The sequence below is a fragment of the Aethalodelphis obliquidens genome, unplaced genomic scaffold, assembly GCF_003676395.1.
Source record: "Aethalodelphis obliquidens isolate GAN/ISIS:26980383/991018 unplaced genomic scaffold, ASM367639v1 scaffold516, whole genome shotgun sequence".
Classification (NCBI taxonomy): Eukaryota; Metazoa; Chordata; class Mammalia; order Artiodactyla; family Delphinidae; genus Aethalodelphis; species Aethalodelphis obliquidens.
In genome coordinates, this window is record NW_020838430.1 from 1 (window position 1) to 14,616 (window position 14,616).

At 49.8% G+C, this 14,616-nt stretch overlaps 3 non-coding genes and 1 pseudogene across 3 annotated transcripts; 1 reads left to right on the top strand and 3 right to left on the bottom strand.

Annotated features, from left to right (window-relative positions):
- Positions 1-288: 288 nt before the first annotated feature.
- Positions 289-419, bottom strand: LOC113616794 (uncharacterized; annotated as a pseudogene).
- Positions 420-7,449: 7,030 nt separating this feature from the next.
- Positions 7,450-7,521, bottom strand: TRNAH-GUG (transfer RNA histidin (anticodon GUG)). Its single transcript has one exon. It is a non-coding gene; the product is annotated as a tRNA-His (tRNA).
- Positions 7,522-8,206: 685 nt separating this feature from the next.
- TRNAN-GUU (transfer RNA asparagine (anticodon GUU)) lies at positions 8,207-8,280 on the top strand. Its single transcript has one exon. It is a non-coding gene; the product is annotated as a tRNA-Asn (tRNA).
- Positions 8,281-14,233: 5,953 nt separating this feature from the next.
- On the bottom strand, positions 14,234-14,306 carry TRNAV-CAC (transfer RNA valine (anticodon CAC)). The gene has a single exon. It is a non-coding gene; the product is annotated as a tRNA-Val (tRNA).
- Between the last annotated feature and the right edge of the window lie 310 nt (positions 14,307-14,616).

Below are 14,616 nucleotides of genomic sequence, written 5' to 3' on the forward strand. Positions count from 1 at the left end.
GCCCAGTGGGCGGGTCCCGGCGCGCGCACACACACGCGCGTGGCCGGCAGCGGGCTGGAGGAGAAGGCACGTCCCGCACTTGTAAACAGACAGGAGGCGTGGCTCAAGAATAGGACCCATCCATACACTTAGGTCACTTAACAGGAAAGCCCGGAAGATGCGGGTGCAGACCCGATTTCCCAAGCTGTGGAGCGCTGGCTGGGGCTGCGCCTCTCGCCCTGCGCCCGGGGAGCGGAGCGCAGCGAGACACCACGGAAGAGACGTCGTCTGTCATGAACCGAGAGGTATCAGGGGAGAGCACGAACGCAATCTCTCATTAGCACAAATCCCTACATCAGCACGCCCCGAGTGCAGTAGACAAGCCTCGTCCTGGGAAAACTACCTTCGTGACCACAGTCTCTCCCGTGCCCGGTAACTATGAGCATGCACCCCGCAGGCACGGTCAACACCCTGCCTCCCCTCCCCTCGCTGTTCTTCCAAACCGATCTCCGAAAAGCCACCGATCGCCCACTCCCGCCTACCCAACACACAGAAGATGCCACTGCCCGGCCTACAAGACTGACCGCCTTTCAGCAGTGGCGCCCAACCCACCGACCCGCAGCCATTGCGCTGTCTCATCATCTACACACGCCACCTGCTGCCTCTGAGGCTCCTTCCGCAGCACCTGCCACGCTCTCGCTCTCTCTCCTGTTGCCTTACAGTGGACGCAACATTTATCCCAACAGGTCTTCGGAGTGAGCGTCGAAGGGAAAAGGGAAAACGCACCCAGGGCCTGGGAGAGTGTGCAGGGTATAAATGCAACAGCCATTGTAGAAACGGTGGGACTTGATTGTGGTGGGTAGCATCGTTTTGACGTAGCGGTGTTGATATTTACTCCTACCTTCTGCTTATGGCAGCAGTGTTACAATTTTCCATTCTGCGCATACTTCACCTGCTGCCTTTGTTACGTCAGTTAAATGATGTTAACTCCCTACGCCGCTTAATCTACAAGTGGAACAACCACCAGGATCCGACCCAGCGCTCACCTTCCTCTCAACCCTCGTGGATATCGCCTCCAGGCACCTCTGCCGAGCGCCTAATAAGCATTTCATCCAGGGCATCTATTGATACTAACACCAAGACTCGGCTTGGCCTCTCTCGGTTATTCAGAACTCAACATGACCTGCGCCCCGGCTGGCAACGGGCGTGGGTTTGAACCCCACAGGGAGTTGAACCTCTGCAGGGCTGTGTAAACCTGAGCAAGATGCTCGGAGGCCCTGGAAAGCCGCTTGTGCGGTGGAGATGAGCGGATGTGGTGCTGTGCGGGCGCGGGTGGGGTAGGGCTGCCCTGGAGATGAGAACGACCTAGGTGCCCTGGGAATCGGCCACTCTGGTTTTCCTCGGTGTGGGGCACACGCCGCGACACAATTCAGGGGATGGAAAGCTGCCCAAAAGGTTTCCCTGACCGGGAGTCGAACCCGAGCCGGTCGCGGCGGTGAAAGCGCCGAATCCTAGCCACGGGACCACCAGGGAGCTGCTGGTGGATGGCTTTTCTCGTGCTTCGGACTACAGTGACCTTTTCCCTTTGCTCTGGAAGGCCTTGAGCCTTCCGGAGGGGTCATCCGTCGTTGCAGAAATCGTTCCCTAAGGCCGTTCCCTCCGTGCTTCCTCCAAAAAAGGAGCCCGAACGCCCGCGGGGCCTGCCGGGTCCGCAAGTCCCGAGCGAGTTGCCTCATCCCGGCCGCACCTCGCCTTGAGAACTAGCCTTGTGACGCGTCTTTGTGAGGTGGCCGCGTGTGGAGAGAAGGTCAGCGAGGCCCGGGGAGCGTGCGAGGGGCACGGTGGCCGGAAGGAGGCGGGAGGGAATGTGCCCGGGGTGAGAAGGGGCCACGCACCGAGAGCCGGCATCTCCATTGTCCAAAAGGACTCAGGCGGATGCAGCAATGGAGACGGCTTGGATGGAAAACCCTTTTAAGCCAGGCTTCAAGGCGCTAAATTGGATTCCGGATCTAAAGCCGAGCAATCCCCGGATGGGCTTTGTCGGTTAACCCATCCCATCGTGTCCCCAGCTCTCCGTAAAGAAAAACTTCAGTCTCCTGAGCCTTCCCTGAGTTGCAAAAAGTCTGACCCAAGAATTAATGATTAGAGGAATGAAAACATGCAGAAACAAAGAACAGCAGTCGGGCAGGAGAACTGGTAAGAATTTTCACAATATATCAGTCATATAGCAGAGCCACGGGACCTGTAGTTCCTCCCTGAAGGACATAGATAACACTGTTTGATGCACATTCCCAAGTGGTTTTTACAGAACCCAGATTCCCCACCAGAGGGAAACTGCTGACCACAAGCACATAGACCCCAGACCAGTTAGAGCCAGAAGATTGATGATGTTGATTCCTGAAACTCCACCTTGTTACCTCACCATCAACCAGCCAGAGAACTGTGTGTAAGCTGATCACGCACCCTGAGACCCTCTCCCTCACACTGCCTTTAAATACACTGTCCTGAAAGCCATCCAGGATTTTGGGTCTTTTGAGCTTTAGCTGCCCGTTCTCCTTGCTCGGGCACCCTGCAATAAACGCTGTACTTTCCTTACCACTACCTGGTGTCCGTTGATTGGCTTTGCTGTGCGATGGGCCAGCGGACCCGAGTGCCATTTGATAACAGATCTTCCCCCTTACAACCTGGTGCACCTGCAGTTTGCCCGCCTTAGTCCATGCCAACTCCATCGTTCTCTATACCCAGGTCAGCGATCTTGGAGTTCTCTCTGATGCCACAGTTTTCCTCAGACCCCACATCCCAGTAGTCAGGAATTCATGTTTTCTCGTCTCTCAAGTGTGTGGACATTGATCTACACCGGGGTTTCTCAACCTCCACAGTGTTGGTATTTTGGACAGGATCATTTTTTGTGGGGGAGGGCTCCGCCTGAGGACCGAAGCATGTTTAGTGACACCCCTGGCTTCTACTGACTGGATGCCAAGTGGAAACTCTCCGTCCCCCTTCCCCCCAGTCTTAACAATAAAAAAATGTGTCCAGACAAGGCCCAGTGTCACAGAGGGGTCCAGGGATGAGGGTGGGAGCCCAAATCGCCCCCGTTTGAGAACCAGAGATGTGCACATTCGCTCCTGTTCCTGGCCTCTGAACTCATGCAGATGACTCTCCTGTTCAGGGCACAGGGGTGGATTTCAACTTGGCCCCCTGCTCATCTAGACGTTAGGATTTAAGACTTTCATGTCTCTCGAGATCGCGGGGTTTTCTGCCATGAAGCCTTTTCTTTGGTTCCATCCTCGACATCAGCTTCTTTTGAGCCTGCCCAGGAGAGGCAGCCGGGAAGAAGTCTGAGTCTGCTCAGTGAGGTTCCTCTCCCCGCTTCTGGGACTTCATGCCTCTTTGGATTCAGTCGGCAGAGAAGTTTTAGGGGCCGCTTTATTCCAGCTGCCCCGTGCATCCCCGAGGAGGAGGTGCACGGGGAAGAATAGGGTTTGACTGTGGCGCCTGCCACCTGGGGCTCGCACCTCCACCACCGCTAGTGTAGCCTTCTGGGCTCCCCGCGGTCCCACCAGCCGGGGGTTCCGTATTGGGCCAGCCTGAGCTCCGGAGACGCCCAAGCCAGGAGGGACACCTAGGGGGAACCAGAGGCCCACTTCAGTCCTGTCCACAAGGGACACCCAAATGGGTCCTGACAGAGAGAAAGGCAGTGAATCCTCTCTTATTGGGCAGGCAGAAGAGACATGAGAGGGAAAGTGAAGAAAAATCCTATGAGGCCTCAGGATCTGGAGTCACCATGAAGTTGACCGCCTCTGCAACCGCGTCCTCCCCCTGGCTGGCGAAGGCAAATGGAGTCCCCTTGTCCAGTCCAGTCCAAGTAGACACAGCAGACAACGATGGCCCGGGTACCAGTGAGTAGGCAGTCCCCAATCTTCCCACTTGGGAATACTTGAACTTCCCTAGCCACGAAATCCATGCATTTCCAGGATGCAACTCACTGAATTCTTATTCTCAACTGCTTGAGAAAAGGAGGAAAGGACTTGAGGAAAGGATTGATCGATCGGGTGTGGAGCATACATGAAAACCACTGCAGTAAGGGAAGCAACCACTGTTGAGACTGTCTCATTTCTCTCTCACCCACCCCCTTAATATTAATTGCACTTTCCCAGGTAGAGTCCCCAGGTTGGACCCATTTTACTTTTAATGCACAGGTGGTGGCACCTAAGAGGAGTCTAGGAGGTTCACAGATGAATATTTGAAGTGTGGAAGTCACTTTTGTTTAAGCATGCATTCCAAAAAGCAACGAACGAATCAAGCTCACCTGTGCCTTACCTACAACAATGGGAAAGGAGAAGTACATATAAACGAATGGAAAACGTCATAAAATAGCCTTAAGTGTCTGCTCTTTCCAACGAAGTCCTTCCCTGGATATGCTCATCAATGTCTTCTCTTTCTCCAAAATCTGACATCCAGGGCCTGACCCTACGATCGCTTTTCAGCATCCAGCCTATTATTCCCCTCTCTGTATCTCCGCTTCTTCCTCATTTTCTTTTATTCACACAAAACAAAACATGATAGAGCTCTCCCTCAGCCTCCAGTTTTCAACATCACACCCAGCGATCAATTTCGCAAATTAGGTATGCTCCGTGGGACTCTCTCTGCCTAGAAAGAAGAGGAAATGTTAAGCAGCACAAGGCTTTGTACTTTCCACGGTTAGGAATGACTAAAGGAAACTTTCGCTAAGACCAAAGGCCTGAAAAGTGAGCTAACTTCCCGCCGCCCCCTCACCACCACCCCCCGCCCCCGGCCCTGCATCCAAAAATGCCGACTGTTTTGAGTCTTGTAGATCTTTCTGGCTTGGTTCAGCTGCCCTGCAGGCAACTGGGCGTTTGTTATCTCCAGAGAGTAAAATAGAGGCTCTTTGGCCACAAGGGGGCAGCCAGTACAGGGGAGGGAGGGCCTGTGTCCCCCAAGGAAATGAGAAGTATGATGTGATGGCATGCATATCTTGACCTGGGGGATGGTAACCAGAGTTATTACATGTTGCAAAATGTATCGCTCTGTGTGGAAAAGAACGGAATGGGGAGACTTGCACTACCTGACGTTACGAGTTACTGTGACCGCTCCCCCCAACATAGACCAGCAGTGTGCAAGTTGCATCAGGGTACACAACTGGAAAATGGACTGAGTTCAGAGACTTGAAACCGACCCATAGCTCAATTAGTGAATGAGTTTTCAAGAAAAGCAGTTCAATGCGGAAAGGAAATAGGTTCCATATTGGGAGGGGGGGCAGCTGTATTTCTATCTCACACTAGAGACAAAAGTCAATCTGAAGTGCATCATAGACCAAGACATAAAAGTTAAAGGTGTAAGGCATTTTGAGTATTCTTCATGATTTGGTGGTAGGCAAAGATTTACTAACCAGGACCCAAAGAATGTATAAAACAAAGACAAATGATAAATTAGAGTTCATCAATGTTAGCCGTATCTTCTCATCGAAGGAGGCCACTAAAATGGAAAAGCAAGCTAGAGACAGGGAGAAAATATTCACAACACATAGCTGACAACCCTCACCGCCTGTCATTATAATGCACATGGCCAAAAAAGCATACCAGGAGTCCTCAGTATTTTTAGCTGTCACAGAAACAGACATTAAAACCATGTTGAGATACCACTACTCTTAGTAGCGCGGCTAAAATCATAAGGAGAGGAAACACCAACAATCTTGGCAAAGATGTGGAATAACCACAACCGTCATATTGTTGGTGGTAACATAAAATGGTACAACTGCTTTGGAAAAGGCTTTGGTGGTTTTTATGAAGTGGAGCGTATACTACTCCCTGGTACCAGCTATTCTTCACCGAGAGAAATGAAAACCTACGTCCACAAGATCTCTTGTGGAAAGACTCTTCAAAGCAGCTTTATTCACAATAGCCAATACTGGATACAGCTCAAATGCTCATTATCGAGTGAATGGTAAACAGACTGTGCTATGTTACTGCCATGGAATACAACTCAGCAATGAACGAGGAATGACATCTGCTTTACTCAACAATCGATAAAGTCAGAGACGTTGTGCAAAGATGAAGAGGTGTGCACGCAAGAGTGTGTGCACTATGATCCCATTTCCATGACATTCTAGAAGAGGCAAAGGTAAAGTGAAAGGAGTCTGGACAGTGACTGTTAACAAATAAAACAGAGGACAATGGCAATGATTTTAATGGTTCTGCGTGACTGACTGGGTAGTCACTAAGTCCAGGCAATGGGACAACAGCAGCATGATGTGGAGTTCCCTTGTTGGTCCCATCTGGTGGATGAAAATGTCGAGGCACCGTCAAAGTTCAGATATAGCAGACGTTAAACCACCGGTGATCACCGAAACTGTAATTAGTGAAGGTTTACTGTGCACAAAAAGCTTTATCGTTCAGGAACTGGGAGCACTCCAACGGAATATGGAAGGAGGCTCAGAGGTGTTACACTGTTAGAAAGCAACTTATCTCATGAGGGGGCGGTGGCTGTTTTGTCCTTCGCAGTGACTGGTTATAACATTAGAGTTTTCCTCGTGATAGGGAATTGGTTAAAAGTGGTTACCTCCCATCAATTTTGGCGAACAGTTTTAGGCTTTGTTTATGATTTTCAGAGGCATAAACAAGAAGTGGCCCAAGGTGAGTTTCACTTGTTTTGCAAAATAAGCTAAATGAGCTCTTCCTTATATGACTAAACGGGTTTGTCTGCTCAGGGAAGTTTCAAGTGTGATCTCCATTTGTGTCTGATTTTTACCAACTCTTCGCTTTTGGTCATGCTCTCAGTCTAATGGTACTCTCGGGTACCAGCATGGATGTAGTCAGGCAGAAGAATCACACATATTCGCTGGTGTCCACTAGCTGTGTCGTCAGGGCGGAGGGTGCTGTAGTCACCGTTATCATCATTTCTGCGGTGACTGTTAAGGTCTTCCAGTTGTCCAATCCTGATGGATACCATTTGTCTTTTGAGTGGCTGCCGACAGGCACTTAAAATCCTTGAGAGTATAGAAAGGCACTAGAGAGGTTACTTCGGTGACTCTAAAGGGAACAATAGCCAAGGATTGAAAAAGCCCTCGGAGCAGAGATTCCCAGGAGCCAAGATTAAACCAGCAAAACAGGTCTAGGCAGGGGGAGTCGCCTATCTGATAAAATTTTTTATCTGGTCTTTAAGATCCTGCAGATTTTGAGTAACACAGAAACAACATTTTTCACCAGTTACAGCAAAAGAGGCTCCTTGCCGGGCTTCCCTATTTTGGAGCAGGACCGAAGAGAAACCACTGCCCTGGGTTTCCTTCTGCTCAGAAACGGGGTGAGTGGCCTGGGTGGGGTTTCCTTCCCTTCTCCTGACCTCCTGCCGCCAGGTGGCCTGGGGAAAGCAGTGCTCTCTGGCCCCCAGGCCGGTGCAAGTTTCAAGACAAAGTAAAACGGGAGCTGCCGTGCCACGTGAGACAGAGGAGGTTGCCATGACTCGGATTCGAACCGAGGTTGCTGCGGCCACAACGCAGAGTACTAACCACTATACGATCACGGCGCGCCACGGTCCCCGCGGCAGTAGGATTTCTTGCTCTTACGATGTTGACGTAAAATCATTCCAATTACTGCGCTGTACCTGGACAAATGTCGATATTCATAGTCTTCTCTCATGCCCGCTCTCCGTTTTCCACTCCCTTCCTCTCAATTCTGGTACATGATGATCAAACCAAACCAAACCAAAACCCAATTCTCATCTCCCCAAATACGGCACGTGCCTCTGCACAGGCCTCCTGGGAAGTCAAGCTGTCCTCGTGCCCACCTCGCCGGCTTCTTTCCCGCGTCTTCGCGTTTGCCCCTTTGGACCAACCCTCCGCAGGCCCTGGTTCCGGCTCGCGCCCCGGCGACCGCGGCCGAACGGAGGGCGGGCGGCGCGCGCGGAGCGAATGGGGAGTCGTCACGGAGCCAAACCTGGCCTTCATCTTCCCTCGGGGACCCCTCGGCTCAGGTCCGGGGGCGTTTCCGGGGCGCTGGCATCTGCGGCGGGGACACTCGGCTGCCCTTCTGCCTTCGGAATCGCCCGACGCTCGGCTTTTCCACGGGAAGAACGCGCTGCATCGACTCCACGTCTGCGGTTGTCCTACGCTTTGGAGCCGGCGTCGCTGTCCTGCGAAAGGCGAGTGACTCCGCCTGGCGCGGATGCGGTGTTTGATTTCTATGGGGTGAGAGAGAAATTTTGCAGGTGTGTCCCTGTGGCGCAATCGGTTAGCGCATTCGGCTGTTAACCGAAAGGTTGGTGGTTCGAGCCCACCCGGGGACGCCATTCTTCCGCTTCTTTTAGAAAGTAAAGGCTTCATGGTTCTTTCTGCTCTGCACATCCTCTCCCGTAAAGGTCGAAAAAGGTTCCTCCACTACTACCCTCCTGTCCCCCGTGTCGTGTTCACAACACGAGGACATAAGGTGCGATCGGAAGAGGTCGTCTGGAAATCCTCGACAGAGTACGGCTGTCATCGTTAGTTTCTGAATTCCTTTTCACGATGGACTTTCTTCCGTCCCTATGTGCACGTACTAGTATTTATTTAACCCTTTCCATATACTTCTGAAATTAAGTTGGTTCTACGATTTCACGGTTACAAATAATGCTGCAGTCATCCTTCTTGTACAGGTATCTTTGGCCCCTTGTATAAGGTCTTCTTAGAGGGAAGACTCCTGGAGAAGCAGTTGCTCGATCACATAGTGCTGACATGGTTCGTATATGCTTCCAGTTCCGCTCCTTTGCTGGCTTATTAGGTCTCACTCTTTCTTTTCTTATTTTAGCGACTGCTTGAGGCTTTATAACAGACTTCTGTAACTTACCACAGTCTGCCTTCAAGCGATGCCACACCTCTTCGCATTTCTTCCCTGCCGGCCATTGTGCTATTGTCATCATGCATCTTACTTTGCATGTGTCCTAAACCCCACAATCCACCGTTATTACTTTAGAAAAATCGGTCCCATGTTTCTAAAGAGACTTAAATAATAAGAAAAATCTTACGTATTTTCCCAGGCAAATACCTTTTCTGTTGTCCTTCGCCCCTTTGTGTACCTCCAGAAATCCATCTGGTGTCAGTGGACTCCTTTAACATTCCTTATAGTGTGGGTCAGCGGGTGACGAATTCTTTCAGCATTTGTATGTCTGTAGATGTCATTATTCACTTTCATTTTTGAAAGACATTTCTTGGGGAGGAGGCATAGAATTCCACGTTCTTTAAAGATGTTGCTCCACTGTCTTCTCACTGCTCCTGATGAGAAATCTGACATAGTCTTTATTTTTGTTTTATGTATGTACTGTGTCTTTCCCCTCTGACTGCTTTGAAGATATTGTTCTATTTCAATGGAGTCATGCGCAGTTTAATTACGTTGTGGCTAAGTGTGTTTTGCTTCATGTTTCTTGCACTCATAGTGTTCATTTGGCTCTTTGGAAATTTTTCTGTCAGTGTTTCTTCAAATATTGTTCCTTCTCTTCTGGTCTTTCCAGGGACTCCAACTTACTCCTATATTGGGCCTTTTAAACATACCTTACCAGTCAGTGATGCTATGTTCATTAAAAAACATTTTTTGTATGTAGTTTCATTTTAGGATACCGTCAGTCGTTCATGGCTTTACGTTCCCTGATCCTTTTTTTTTCTTTTTTTTAAAATTCCCCCTGCAATGTCTAATCTGCTATTAATTCTATCTGGTGAATTACATAATATCAGATGTTATCATTTCCATGTCTACAGTTTTATTCTGGCCATTTGTATGTGTTCTACATTTCTACTTAACTCTTGGGACATATGCGACACAGTCATAATAACTGTCTTAACGTCCTCTCTGCTAATTTTAACATCAGGTCAGTTGTGGCTCAGTTTTGATTGATTAGTCTCCTCCTCACACCTCATATTTTCCTGCCTCTTTACATTCCTGCCATTCTTTGATTGGATGCCAGACATTGTCAGAGTTTCCCTTCTTGGGCACTGGCTATTGTGGTATTCCTCTAAATCTTCTTGAGTTTTGTTCTGGGGTACAGTTAAGCGACTTGTAAACAGTTGGATCCCTTTGGATCTTGCTTTCATGATTTTGGGGGTCGGTCATTCTAGGGCTCATTATTCCCACTACTGAAACAAGAGTTTCCTGAATGTCCTTCCCAATGACCCCTGAATTATGAGTAGTCCAAGTCCAGTCTGGCTGGGGGAAGCGAGTACAATTGCCTGTCCTGTGTGAGCACCAGGCACTCTTCCATGATCTTTTTAATAGTTTCTTTCCTTGGCCTCAGGCCGTTTCTTCAGAAGCATACCCCAATCATTACTCTGCGGAGTGCTCCAGGGAGACACTTTCATAACCCTGGATTCTCTGTCTATCTCTCTTATCACTGGATCTTTGTCCTGTGAACTCTCGCTTCCTTGCTGTCCTACCAACACTCAGCTTCATCTCCACCATCCAAGGAGTTGGCCTCAGATGCCCCTCCTGGTGCCCACCCAGCCTGGAAACTCTCTGAAAGCAGTAAGCTGGGCCAGTGGCAGGCCTCACCTTGTTTGTGTCTCATCTCTCCGGGGTTGCTGTTCTTTGCTGCCTGGTTTACAGTGTCTGGAAAACTGGTATTTCATGTCTTTTATCTTTTTCATTTCTTGGGGATGGTGGTTTGGGCGGCGGTGAGATTTCAGGCAGGAGGTAAATCTGATTTCTATCACTCCGCCTTTGCCAGAAGCCGAAGGCATTCTTTATGTGTTCCTAGCTTGACTTAAATAGGAGGTGGGCTGATTTGTATCCCAATGTATTTTTCTAACGCAGAGTAAGAGCCTTTTCTTCATACTCTTGCCATCACAACAAAGTTTCTGCATCGCTAACTGACATGTCACAAGCAGAGTGCTGCCCTCCTGACTCACGTAAGCCAGAGGTACAGTAGAAGGACGATGTGGGCACTGCCCAGAGATACCCTATTGCATACGTTCAGCACCTAAACTACCAAGATGTTTAGAAGGTCTTCCAACAACTGTAATTGTTTCCGGTGGTGACCTACTTAATGGGGTCCAGAGTAGACTGGCGAGAATGACCCCAGATATCTTCCTGCCAAGCAGCTTATGGACTGGAGCGGGGAGAAGCCGCTGGTCCCAGACATTTCTTCCTCTTCCCTTATCTTCGGAATTGTATTTTTGCTTTCGTTGGATGCACACAATCTAATGACTGGCCTCCCTGCTATATCACCAGCGTGCATGAACATGACCGTGACTGTCTCTGTATGATTCCTGGACAGTGTTGGGCTATTTGTACAAAAATTATCCTATTTGAGACAAACTGTTGGAACACAGGATCTTGCTCCTGGTAATGCATCTTGTGCAGACCTGGGTTCTTAGTGTTTTTGCCTTCCCTTCCCTTCCCATGGTTGTTCTGTTGAAGCTCATGAGCAAAAATCCGAGCTCTTCAGCTTTTACATGCTAAATCTGATAGGACATTTTTTCCCCACCCCCCTTGCTCTCACTCACTCTCTGTCTTGGTGTGCCTGTGTCTCTCTGTCTCTCTCTGTCCCTCATACTCTAGGCTGCCCCCAATCTTACCCACTGTCTTCTGCTGTTCAGCGTGTCAGGACCTTGCATTAGAATGCCTTCAATCGCCAAGCACTTAATTTGGTGCTTATGAGGTGCCAGGCCCCTTTCCAGGAGAGATGTTGAATTGTGAACAAACCCAAAGTCCCTGCGCCACTGCACCTGCACCTGAGGCATCCAAATGGGGCAGCCCAGTGGGAACACAGTCAGGCTCGTCCACCTGCCAGAGCCTAAGGGCAGGAGCAGTGAGTGAAACACGGGAAGCATAGGAAGGAATGGGAAAATGGATGACTTCATTTCTAGCAGGCAGGTGACCAAGAACTGGGAATTTAAAAAATAATGATAGCAAACAAACACCTCAGGAACACAGCACGTCTCCAGTGACAGCTACTTACTTCCTGGAGCACTTATGCCATGGGTTTTACTCTTCCTCAGGTGACATGATGGCTGCGTTCACCATCATCCCCTAAAGATCCCCACAACTCCTCCTAACCTGTGAAACTTTGACCACTCTGCAGTCTATAAAAATATGCGGCTGCATTATACCGAGTTGGACAGTGTTTTGTTTTTCCTGTCTTAATTAGATACTCTCGGGCAAAGATTATACATTAATTAACTCAATTTAATATCAGCCAGAGAACTTAAAGGGAACAATAGATCTTAAAATGGCAACTCAAACCGAATCCTAATAGAAAAATGCTAGTTAGAATGATATATTGGGTGACGCCTAAAACGGTTTACCCCCAAATTGTAACTGACATAATTAAGTCGCTATGATTTTACAGAATTCTGCGACATAATCTTTATTTAAAAGATATTCTAGGGCACATGTATTTTACTGGAACACATAGTCCTAAATTTTACGAACTTCAATCGCTATTGGAATTAAACTTTGCTTATTGGATCAGTAAAACCAGAAGAGGAAATTTAGGCCGTTCAGTGCCATGAGCATTTTGAAGAGAAAATAAATCCAAGACGTGTACACGCTAGAATACTGTGTCAGCAATGCTTTCTACATCATTAGAAATCCGGAAGACAACATAAAGTAGTGTTTAGACAGAAGTTCTTAAACTCTTGTGATGCACACAAAATTGTCTACCCGTGCAGACAATTCTGGGAAGCTCTTGAGAACTTTCCCCCTCCCTTTAACGCAGTTCCCACCTGCTCCCTTCATCCTCCCACCACACGGAAGATCCTTCACCTTTCTGCCCCCTGCAGGGCCCAGGGAGCCGGGCAACAGCCAAGGGGCAGCTGCACTTCCCTGAAGGGCCTTTCCCCAGGTAGGCGGTTCCAGCGCTCAGGCTGACCCAAGACCCCACTGCCCGCCAAGGCAACCGGGAGGAGACCAGAGGGCAGCCGGTCCGGGGGGATTCCTACTAGCGAACGTGCCTGGCCTGCACTTGGGGGACAGCCGAATCAAACACCGCCTGAAGCTTCTCTACAAGCCTGGAGAGAACGGATTCCAGGTTACTCCAAAGGCGTCGCAGTTCATATATATGGAGAGAGAGTGAGAAAGCAAACGTGGGAAAATGTTAACTCTGCGCGGTTAGGTCCAGAATATACGTTTGTATTTCAAGTGTTCTGTATGTTTCAAATGTCTTAATGAGTTTTTGGAACTCAAATCGCAGGTTGTCTTTGGATGAAAACTCTGTGAAACCATCAGGTTTCTGAGATGAAGGAAGAAAAGAGAGTCGGATTCTTCTTCCACGAAAGGAGGTTTCCCTGAGCGGGAACTGAACCCGCCCGCGGCGGTGAAAGCGCCGAATCCTAGGCACTAGACCACCAGGGAGCCGCGCAGGAGACAGATTCTCAAATTTGGCCTCTCCACTTGAAAATTGTGATAGTAAAGGTTGAATTTCTGAGAAGGGCCGAGCAGAAAAGAAGGCGATTCCCAGCGCCCCTTAGGTTGAACGCAGTAGTGCGCGGCACCCAAGTCGCTGCCCCGCTGCCCATCACCCTTCAGCTCTCCCGACCTGGGCGACTCTGGACTCTGAGGTCAGGCCACAAGGTAACTGGCTGGGTTTCATCCTAGTCTAACTTTAGCTCTAGGTGCGGCCGACGCAAGGACATGCTCTCTTTCTGAACCTCAGTGTCCTTTTAAATTAGGGGCCCATTTGGGCTCTCAGCGGGTGATGAGCGGATCCGTCTACTTCATGATCTGTGACCCGGCTCTGGGGGCTCCCCTGATAACTGCACGTTACCGGCTCCTTTGCCTCCCCGACCCGCTCAGGTCGTGGAGCGTGACATTCTTCATCTACGTGTCTCTGGGTCGAGCACCCGGGGCGGCGTCGGGTTCGTGCTCTTTTGGCCTGTCACGCAACGTGCTCCGCGCGTGTGCTGAGGTGTGGGAAAGCCAAGGGTGCTTCGCAGGAGTGAACTCCTTGGCTTTCAGACATGATAGGTGTCAGCGTGTAGGGGAGATTTAGGCGCCTGCTTAGGAGGTGAGGGGATTTCCGGATGTAAAAATGAGCCGAAGTCAGCCTTGTCCTTTGCGCACTTGGGTCAGCTGGCTGTGGCCTGGACTCCGCAGTGACTCAGAGCGGAGAAAGGAGGGCTGGCTCCTAGCGCTGAGCAGGCTCTCAGGCAGCAACGGAATTCCTGGCCTTACCTTGGGGATGGAAAATGCAGCTGCGCCCGCTGCCTCAGCCCCTGCCTTTCGGCCGTTTTGCTTTTTTGAAAGGGAAGGTAAAAGTTTCAGAAAGGAAGAACATTTGTTTCCGCCCGGTTTCGAACCGGGGACCTTTCGCGTGTGAGGCGAACGTGATAACCACTACACTACGGAAACGGTGCTGAGAGTCATGAGCTGCATCCATGAAAACCTAGGTCCTGCCACCAGTATCATGATCACCAACGTTTTAAAGCGAACAATAAACCGGGAAGCACCAGCGACCCCTCAAGCGAGAAGACTGAACTCCTGAGAGGCCCTCGCTTAACTTCGGGATCCCGCATCCAACGCAGTGTCTCCAGTTCCACAACTAAGCACCGGAGAGCAGGAGTCGCCCCCGCTGACTCCCCAGCTCCTGGAATTTCCACTGGTTCTTTAAAATAGATTCTCTACCGTTGGTGAAAAAGACTGATCCTGTCATCTATTTTCT